The sequence below is a fragment of the Danio rerio genome, chromosome 14, assembly GCF_052040795.2.
Source record: "Danio rerio strain M-AB ecotype USA chromosome 14, GRCz13ab, whole genome shotgun sequence".
In the NCBI taxonomy this organism is placed as follows: Eukaryota; Metazoa; Chordata; class Actinopteri; order Cypriniformes; family Danionidae; genus Danio; species Danio rerio.
In genome coordinates, this window is record NC_141034.1 from 43,794,729 (window position 1) to 43,802,500 (window position 7,772).

A 7,772-nucleotide genomic window follows, 5' to 3' on the forward strand; every position below is an offset into this window, starting at 1 on the left:
CACAGTTTAAATTGTAGTTGAAAATAAAATGTTCATATTATTACAGTTCATAATGAAAATAAAAGGAAAAATGTAATTTTAGTTTACTTAAAAACAGAATCATTTCATAGTTTCTAAAAACTGTTTAGCTAATGGTTTATATTTTAGTTAATAATTGTTTTGTAAATGCTGTTGTAATTTTAAAATGTTACATTTTAAGTCTTGAGATAAATAACAATATAAGTTTTTTTTTTTTTTTTTTCAAATTTTGAGTAATAAGATTTTTTAATTAGCATTGGGAACATTATATAATATATTTATATTATACTTGAAAATAGACAACACAAGCTTCTCATTTCTATGTAGATAACATTTTCAGTGTCAGTATTAAAAATCTAAAGTGTGATTTATATTTCTCTAATGTGTAAGAACAGTATATGTCCAGATAGTGTGAGATAGCAGTAAAACTCCAATTCATCACATCAACTAAACTAAAGATCTGATTCCTTTTTCTTAGTTTTAATACAGTAACAGAAACCTCAGGTTAGTAAGCATTTTGGCAAGTTTATTATTATTATTATTATTATTATTATTATTATGGGTGCACTGTTAGACATTTCAAAGGGTTTTTACAGTAACTTACTGGCAACACTGTTGCCAGTAAGTTACTGTATTTTAGATTTACAGTATACAACTGTAAATCCGTTTACAGCATGTTACTGTAGTGTCTGAAAATGGTTAACTACTGTAAAAACCTAAGTTAACAGTTAGCTACTGTAAACCTTTTAATTTTGTCCTAAATATTTTATAATATAATTTTATTAATATTATTTTAATACTATAGACCTAAAAAAGACACAATTACAAAATATTAACAAAATAAACACTCTTTATTTAAAACATTGGAGATGCTTAAAACAAGCTTAAAAATGTGTAAAAACATTACATTTCAATCATTCAAAATATTTTAAGAAAAAAAAACATTGAAAATGACAAAGCACATTAACATACATGTACAAAACTAATTTAAGTGTCTGACCTGCATATTGTTGAGAAAAAAAAACCCAATTGTACTAAGTACTACTGAAATTAAACCAGACACAATTACAAAATATTCCATTCTTTAAAACATTAATAATGCTTAAAGCATTTAAGGAAAATGTGTGAAAATTACATTAAGCAATAAAATCAACACATTAAAAATAAATAAATCACACAAAGCACTAGAACATACATGTACAATAAAAATTTAAACTTCTGAATTGCATATTGTTGGAAAAATAAATATTTGTAACTATTAGCCGACTCAGAAACAACCCAACTTTAAAATATTACTAGTTCTGGTGTCAAATGCTCAACAAGGTCTGAATTCACATGTTCAAATGCAATTCATCTTTATTTCTATTGCACTTTTACAATGTAGATCAATGATGTCAAAGCAGCTTAACATAGAAGTTCTTGTAAATTGAAGCTGCTTCAGTCCAGTTTTCAGAATTGAAGCAGTAAATGTCACTGCTGAAAGTCCAAACACTGAAGAGCAAATCCACCGATCCACCAATCGTAGCCAAGTGATCCAGTGGCGACAGTGGCATGGAACAAACTTCACCAACTGACGAAAGTGTAGAATAAAATCCCTTGAGAGATACCAGGCTCAGTTGGGCACGACCAGTTCTCCTCTAGCCAAACTTGTGCAAGGCCGCAGTCTAGGCACCGGAGGCTTGAAAGTTCACCAGCGGGTGGTCAGGCTGGCCCATTGGATCAATGCGGAAACTCATTGATCACGTGTGTCTTTTAGGATTCACTCCTCCATGACCACCACAGCATCTGGTCAGGATTTGGCCCAGTCCAGGATTATGAAGAACTCTGGATAAGGACAAACAGACTAACATAAGCATAGAAGAAGCTTGTTTAAAAAAAATAAATCATATACTGGTTAATTATTTTGAAGCATGGCAGCTAGGTTGGGGTAGTTTTCAGCTGGTACTGAGCAACTGGCTCCTGCTCATAACCTGCTCACTACCATGTTTAAAAGATAACTAACCAGAATGTCCTGTTTATTTTTTTCCCTAACAAGGTTTTACAAAAACATTGTAGCATTTGTGATGGGTTGATTCACAGCAGGACAGATTAGACTATTTGTTTTATGTATTCCTAATAAACTAAAACAGACTGAATACTGATAAAACTATTGAGAGTGTCTCACCTAATCCAAGTTCTCAGTTAGCTGGTGAAAGAAGGATAACTCACTGTTGTTCATGGTTGTCATTCTCTTCAGTATTTCTCCTGCTATCTTCTGGCTCACTCTGGTTGTTGCTGTGCATTTTGTTTCATCCTCTGGAATTATTTATACAAAAAATTGTATTATTTTATTTATTACAAAATATTTAGGCAACATGAAATGGGGAAAAAGACATTTAATACATAGACAAATGCATGTATCCCAATACTAATTATTGTATTTTGAAATGTCTGACCCATGACAGACCTCAATCTGCTCAAAAATATTATAAACAAAGATGAAAAAAAAACCTACTAAATGGTTTAATAAAAAAGGGAAAACGATTTTTTTATTTAGCTAGCAACTAAACATGTGACACATTTTGTATTAAAAGTAACGTTAATATATTGAGAAACAAATAGATGTACAGTACTTACTGTTGTATGAGGTCCAGTTTGCACAGGCAGGCTCCCAGTATTCTATATTGAGACCATAAAAAAGCCAAAAATACAGATAAGAATACCATGCTACAATCCACAACCTCCACACAACTTTTTTTTATTTGTTTACCTTGGTTGCTTACTGGTCTTGCTTATTTTTTAAGCATAAGGCTGTGCTGATCAAGATGTTCCTCTGAAATGCTGTTTGTTTCTTCAGACAAAACCTGCTGCTGTGCCAGTGCCATATCTAAACAGAAAAAAATATAATGGTAACAATTATGTTAAACCAAATGTCAAGAGTTGTGATAAAAAAATAATTAGCAAACAATAAATGGCAAAAAGGTGGTTATTAGCATAATGCATAGAGGTAAAATTGGTTTTATATTAGCAGATTCAGACTTCCCCCTTAATAATTTAATTTCATAAAAGTATTATTTGCAAACTCTAAATAGCGAAATCATTTTAGCAGCTAATGACTATCAAAGTACAACATGCTCACGGTCAAATAAACAGTGTTAATGTTGATTTCAAGTCATACTGGCATGCTAATTCTGATCGAATATTCAAAGTAACATGGTAAACAGTATAGTCTTCTAAATGAACGAATGTGTGAATATAAAACCAACTTTACCTCTATGCATATTGTAACGTTATAGATTTACGTTAACGTTCTTATAGGTTACGTCGCGATGTTATTTTCTCAAGCTAACGTTATAAGTTACTCTAAACCAGAGAAAAATAAGTTCACAACATCTAATATATATAGTATAAATCAATATAAGTTAAACGTTGCACGTTAAAATGAGTTTGAGTCCAATTCAGTATAAACTTAGCTCAGTTTAGCTAACAGTTAACATTACCATTTTAAGATCTCTTCAGCCAATGTTGCCGAGCAAACAAATGCTAATAGAGGTGCTCAAATCAATGTCGAGTGTTGTCAGCACAGACAGACAGACGCGCTTTTACCTGGATTATTTGTTGGTCTTTCATTCATATTCTTCTGGGGGAAAACACTCTCTGCCGGACTGTGTCTCGTGCTAATTGTCCTCCAAAACTGTCTGCATACCTCTGGTTCCCTCCTAAACCAAAACCCGCTGCAACACCGGTTCCTATGTAAATAAATAAAAAGATATGACGAGAACAATGGCTAATAGTCATAAACAGTCTTATTTAAAGTAATAGTAGTGTTAATGTAATAAATTAAATAAAGGTAACATCTTAATAGATGATATATTTCTCAAATGGGCGAAATAACGCCAAGCCAGAGAAAATAATAATAGCCAACTTTATACTTTACTTTGTTCTATTCTCGTCCACAAAACATTCTGTAAAATGAAACACTGCCTCAGCTTACCAGAGTAAAGTTTGTTATATCCAGTATGTTCTTCAGGCACACTAATAAATTGTCCTCCAGAATTGCTCCAGGGTCCTCAAGCAAAATGTGGTGCAGAGTAGTCGAATCGCCGCAAGGTGGCGCTGAAGCAGTTGTGGAAAATACAGTATAATACACGAATTTTTACAAATACAGTACATCGCTGTATATGTTGTTCGACGTCACACTAAATTCCCATAATGCAACGGTAAATACAGTTATTTACCGTAAAAGGAATTTGCAGTATTACACTGGGTGAAATACAGTAAATAACTGTGTAATTTACAGAAATGTCTAACAGTGTGTCATGGTGGCACAGTGGGTTGCACGATTGCCTCACAGCAGGAAGGCCGCTGGTTCGAGCCTCGGCTTGGTCAGTTGGCATTTCTGTGTGGAGTTTGCATGTTATCCCCGTGTTGGTGTCTAAATACATGTGGTATAGGTGAATTGGGTCAGCTAAATTGTCCATAGTGTGTATGTGTGAATGGGTATGTATGGATGCTTGTGTTGCATCTGGAAGGGCATCCTCTGTGTAAAACATATGCTGGATAAGTTGGAGGTTCATTCCGCTGTGGCGACTTATTAGATTATTAATTTAGATGAAGAGACTAAACCGAAAATAAAATGAATGATTATTATTATCTTTATTACTATTATTATTATTATTATTATTAATAATAAGCAAAATACAGTATGAACAATGCACAATGCATAGACCTTCTTACAGTACAGGCAAAAACAATAAATTATTAACAATAAACAATAAATAAAATCAACAATAAATTCAGACACGCATACGTAGCTAAATATTGTTGTTTATTTAGAAAAGTGCAGCAGAAAACCTGAGCATATAGCCTACTACCTCAATGTAAATAAATATATAAACAATAAGCTCTGCTTACCGTAGTTTACACAAGTCTGGCGGTAATATGCATTGATACAGCATTATCATATATGATATGTGGTTTATTTTGATAGGTTAACTGTTTTTGTACTGTTTAGCGCTCCTCAGCACGTTCAGAGAGAGATCACATCACATGTACAGTTCCTACACTCACCTTTTTCGGTGGATTTATCCCTGGTTTTTGTTCTCCTTTTTGATTCAAAAATGGTTTCCCAGCATCCCTCAAAGTCTTCCTTACTCTGTCTTTCCATTTGTTCGTCGGCTCTCCTTTTGCAGAGGATTTGCTTTTTAATGTCCAAAGTGAACATGACAGCAAGCGGCATCTCTATTCTTCTAAGTGGACTTAAACGTTTTTATCGTGTGGTGCTATTTTAATGAATAAAATACAGACTCTTGGTCAAAAAGAAAATATCCCCAAACAATTTCTGTACACAAAGTTCATGCATACAAATAATGTCCCATGGTTATCTCATTTGTTAAATTTTTTATTTTTTGTACTTATACGGTTCGTCGCACACACTTCCTTGATGATTTCGATTAATGTAATTATAAATTATTTATTTTTTTATTTTAACAATAAAGTCCAGAAAAAAAAATAAAGCTGTAACACATAACATATTTAACAGATAAATAAAATACAAATATTAAAAAGCCAGGAAAAATACACCAATAAATAAAAAATCAAATAAATAAATAAATTGTAGAATTTCAGCATCTTACTCTCTCAGATTCTACTAATGTAAAATGAGTTACATGCTATCTTTTTTAATGACAAAACCTATAACTGAAACAAACAACTGTGTAAAAATTAATACCGGCTGCCCTGTTGTTTTTTAACTTTCTCACCTACAGTTATGCTAACATCCCTATAATGAAAAAGCCACCGCCAAAGGTGCTGATAATTTTATAATATGTTTCCGAAGGCTTCTGGTGGGATTTCCAATTAAGACACAATCTGCTATCTACTCAGATGACTAACAAGCACAACAAAGCAATGAGCGGACCCCATGGGTTTCTCTATCAGACCACTTGAAGTAACAGTCACCCTCTATATGATATACTGCCAATACTCTTGCCGTGTTGTTTTTTTGTGTTTCTTTACATTATTAGGAAGGAAGACAGGTTGGTTTAATGATGAATCCATTAAAGCAGGTTCTTCATAGTGATCTTCACTGCTGGAAGGCCTTATCCGGCTCTGCACTTGATGAGAGCTTTCTCTATAGTTAGCTTGACTGGCTTTCAGGACGTATCACAGAAGATCCTTGGGTAATGAGGGATGCAGAGGCCCTTTCTGTATAGTAACAGACGTATGGACTCTGTCTACGTGACCTTCATTACCACACAAACCCAATTACAATGTGAAGAGGGCAAAGAAAATGGTTTAGAAAACAGAATCAAGGGTGGAGACGATATATTTATGCTTTTGCCTCCTTCATTGATGCTTCCTAATTGGTATCGATGGTGGAAGACAATATATGTAACCTCCACTTGAGAGATTTAACCATAAAAAGAGTTTTATTTGTGTGTGTGTTTTTTTTTTCAGGGCTTCGTTATTTTAGGTCAGGTTGAACATTGTTTCATACTTGTGCTTGCTTTTCTTGAGCATTTGTGATATTATTAGTATTATTAGTATTATCAGTTGTAGTAGTAGTAGTAGTAGTAGTAGTATTCATTCATTCCTTCACCTTAGTCCCTTTATTCATCAGGGGTCGCCACAGAAGAATGAACTGCCATTATTATTATTATTATTATTATTATTATTATTCATTCATTCATTTTCTTTTCGGCTTAGTCCCTTTATTAATTCAGGGTCGCCCCAGCGGAATGAACCGCTAACTTATCCAGCACATGTTTTACACAGCGATGCCCTTCCAGCTGCAACCTGTCTCTAGGAAAGATCCATACACATCCATACACACTCATTCACACTCATACACTACGGACAATTTAGCTTACCCAATTCACCTGTACCGCATGTCTTTGGATTGTGGGGAAAACCGGAGCACCTGAAGGAAACCCATGCGAACGCGGGGAGAACATGCAAACTCAACACAGAAACATCAACTGACCCAGCCTAGGCTCGAACCAGCGAACTTCTTGCTGTGAGGTAACAGCACTACCTACTGCGCCACCGCACCACCCAATTATTATTATTATTATTATTATTATTATTATTATTATTATTATTATTATTATTATTATTATTGTTATTATTATTATTATTATTATTATCATCAGTAGTAGTAGTATTATTTTAATTAATACTATAGTAGTAGTAGTAGTAGTAGTAATTTAGTTGGTAGTAATAGTAGGAGTAGTAGTTTGATTTGTAGTAGTTGTTTGATTAGTAGTAGTAGTAGTAGTAGTAGTAGTGTTAGTAGTAGTAGTTTTATTAGTAGTAATAATAGTATTAGTTTGATTAGTAGTAGTAGTAGTGTTAGTACTTTGGTTAGTAGTAATAGTGGTAGTAGTAGTTTGATTATTATTAATATTATTAGTAGTAGTAGTTTGATTAGTAGTTGTAATAATAGTGCTAGTAGTAGTACTACTAGTAGTAGTATAGTAGTAGTTTGATTAGTAGTAATAGTAGTAGTTTGATAAGTAGTAGTATTAGTAGTGGTAGTTTGAGTAGTAGTAGTAGTAGTAGTAATGTTAGTAGTTTGGTTAGTAGTAATAGTGGTAGTAGTAGTTTGATTATTATTAATATTAGTAGTAGTAGTAGTAGTTTGATTAGTAGTTGTAATAATAGTGCTAGTAGTAGTACTAATTGAAGTAGTAGTTTGATTAGTAGTAGTATTAGTAGTAGTAGTTTGATTAGTAGTAGTATTAGTAGTAGTAGTTTGATTAGTATTAGTAGTT

General features: G+C 33.0%; 1 protein-coding gene and 1 long non-coding RNA gene across 52 annotated transcripts in view; one reads left to right on the plus strand and one right to left on the minus strand.

The window, feature by feature from the left end:
• Positions 1-7,772, plus strand: part of diaph2 (diaphanous-related formin 2) — a 716,224-nt gene that overhangs the window by 291,101 nt on the left and 417,351 nt on the right. The window lies entirely within an intron of this gene.
• LOC147840884 (uncharacterized) lies at positions 851-3,666 on the minus strand. 2 transcript variants are annotated; one of them, XR_015507978.1, is made up of 5 exons: positions 3,604-3,666; positions 2,768-2,884; positions 2,635-2,676; positions 2,227-2,313; positions 851-1,842 (listed from the first exon to the last, which is right to left on the minus strand). It is a non-coding gene; the product is annotated as an uncharacterized LOC147840884 (long non-coding RNA). The 2 variants fall into 2 exon arrangements; XR_015944970.1 differs by having other exon boundaries at positions 1,364-1,842; positions 2,183-2,313.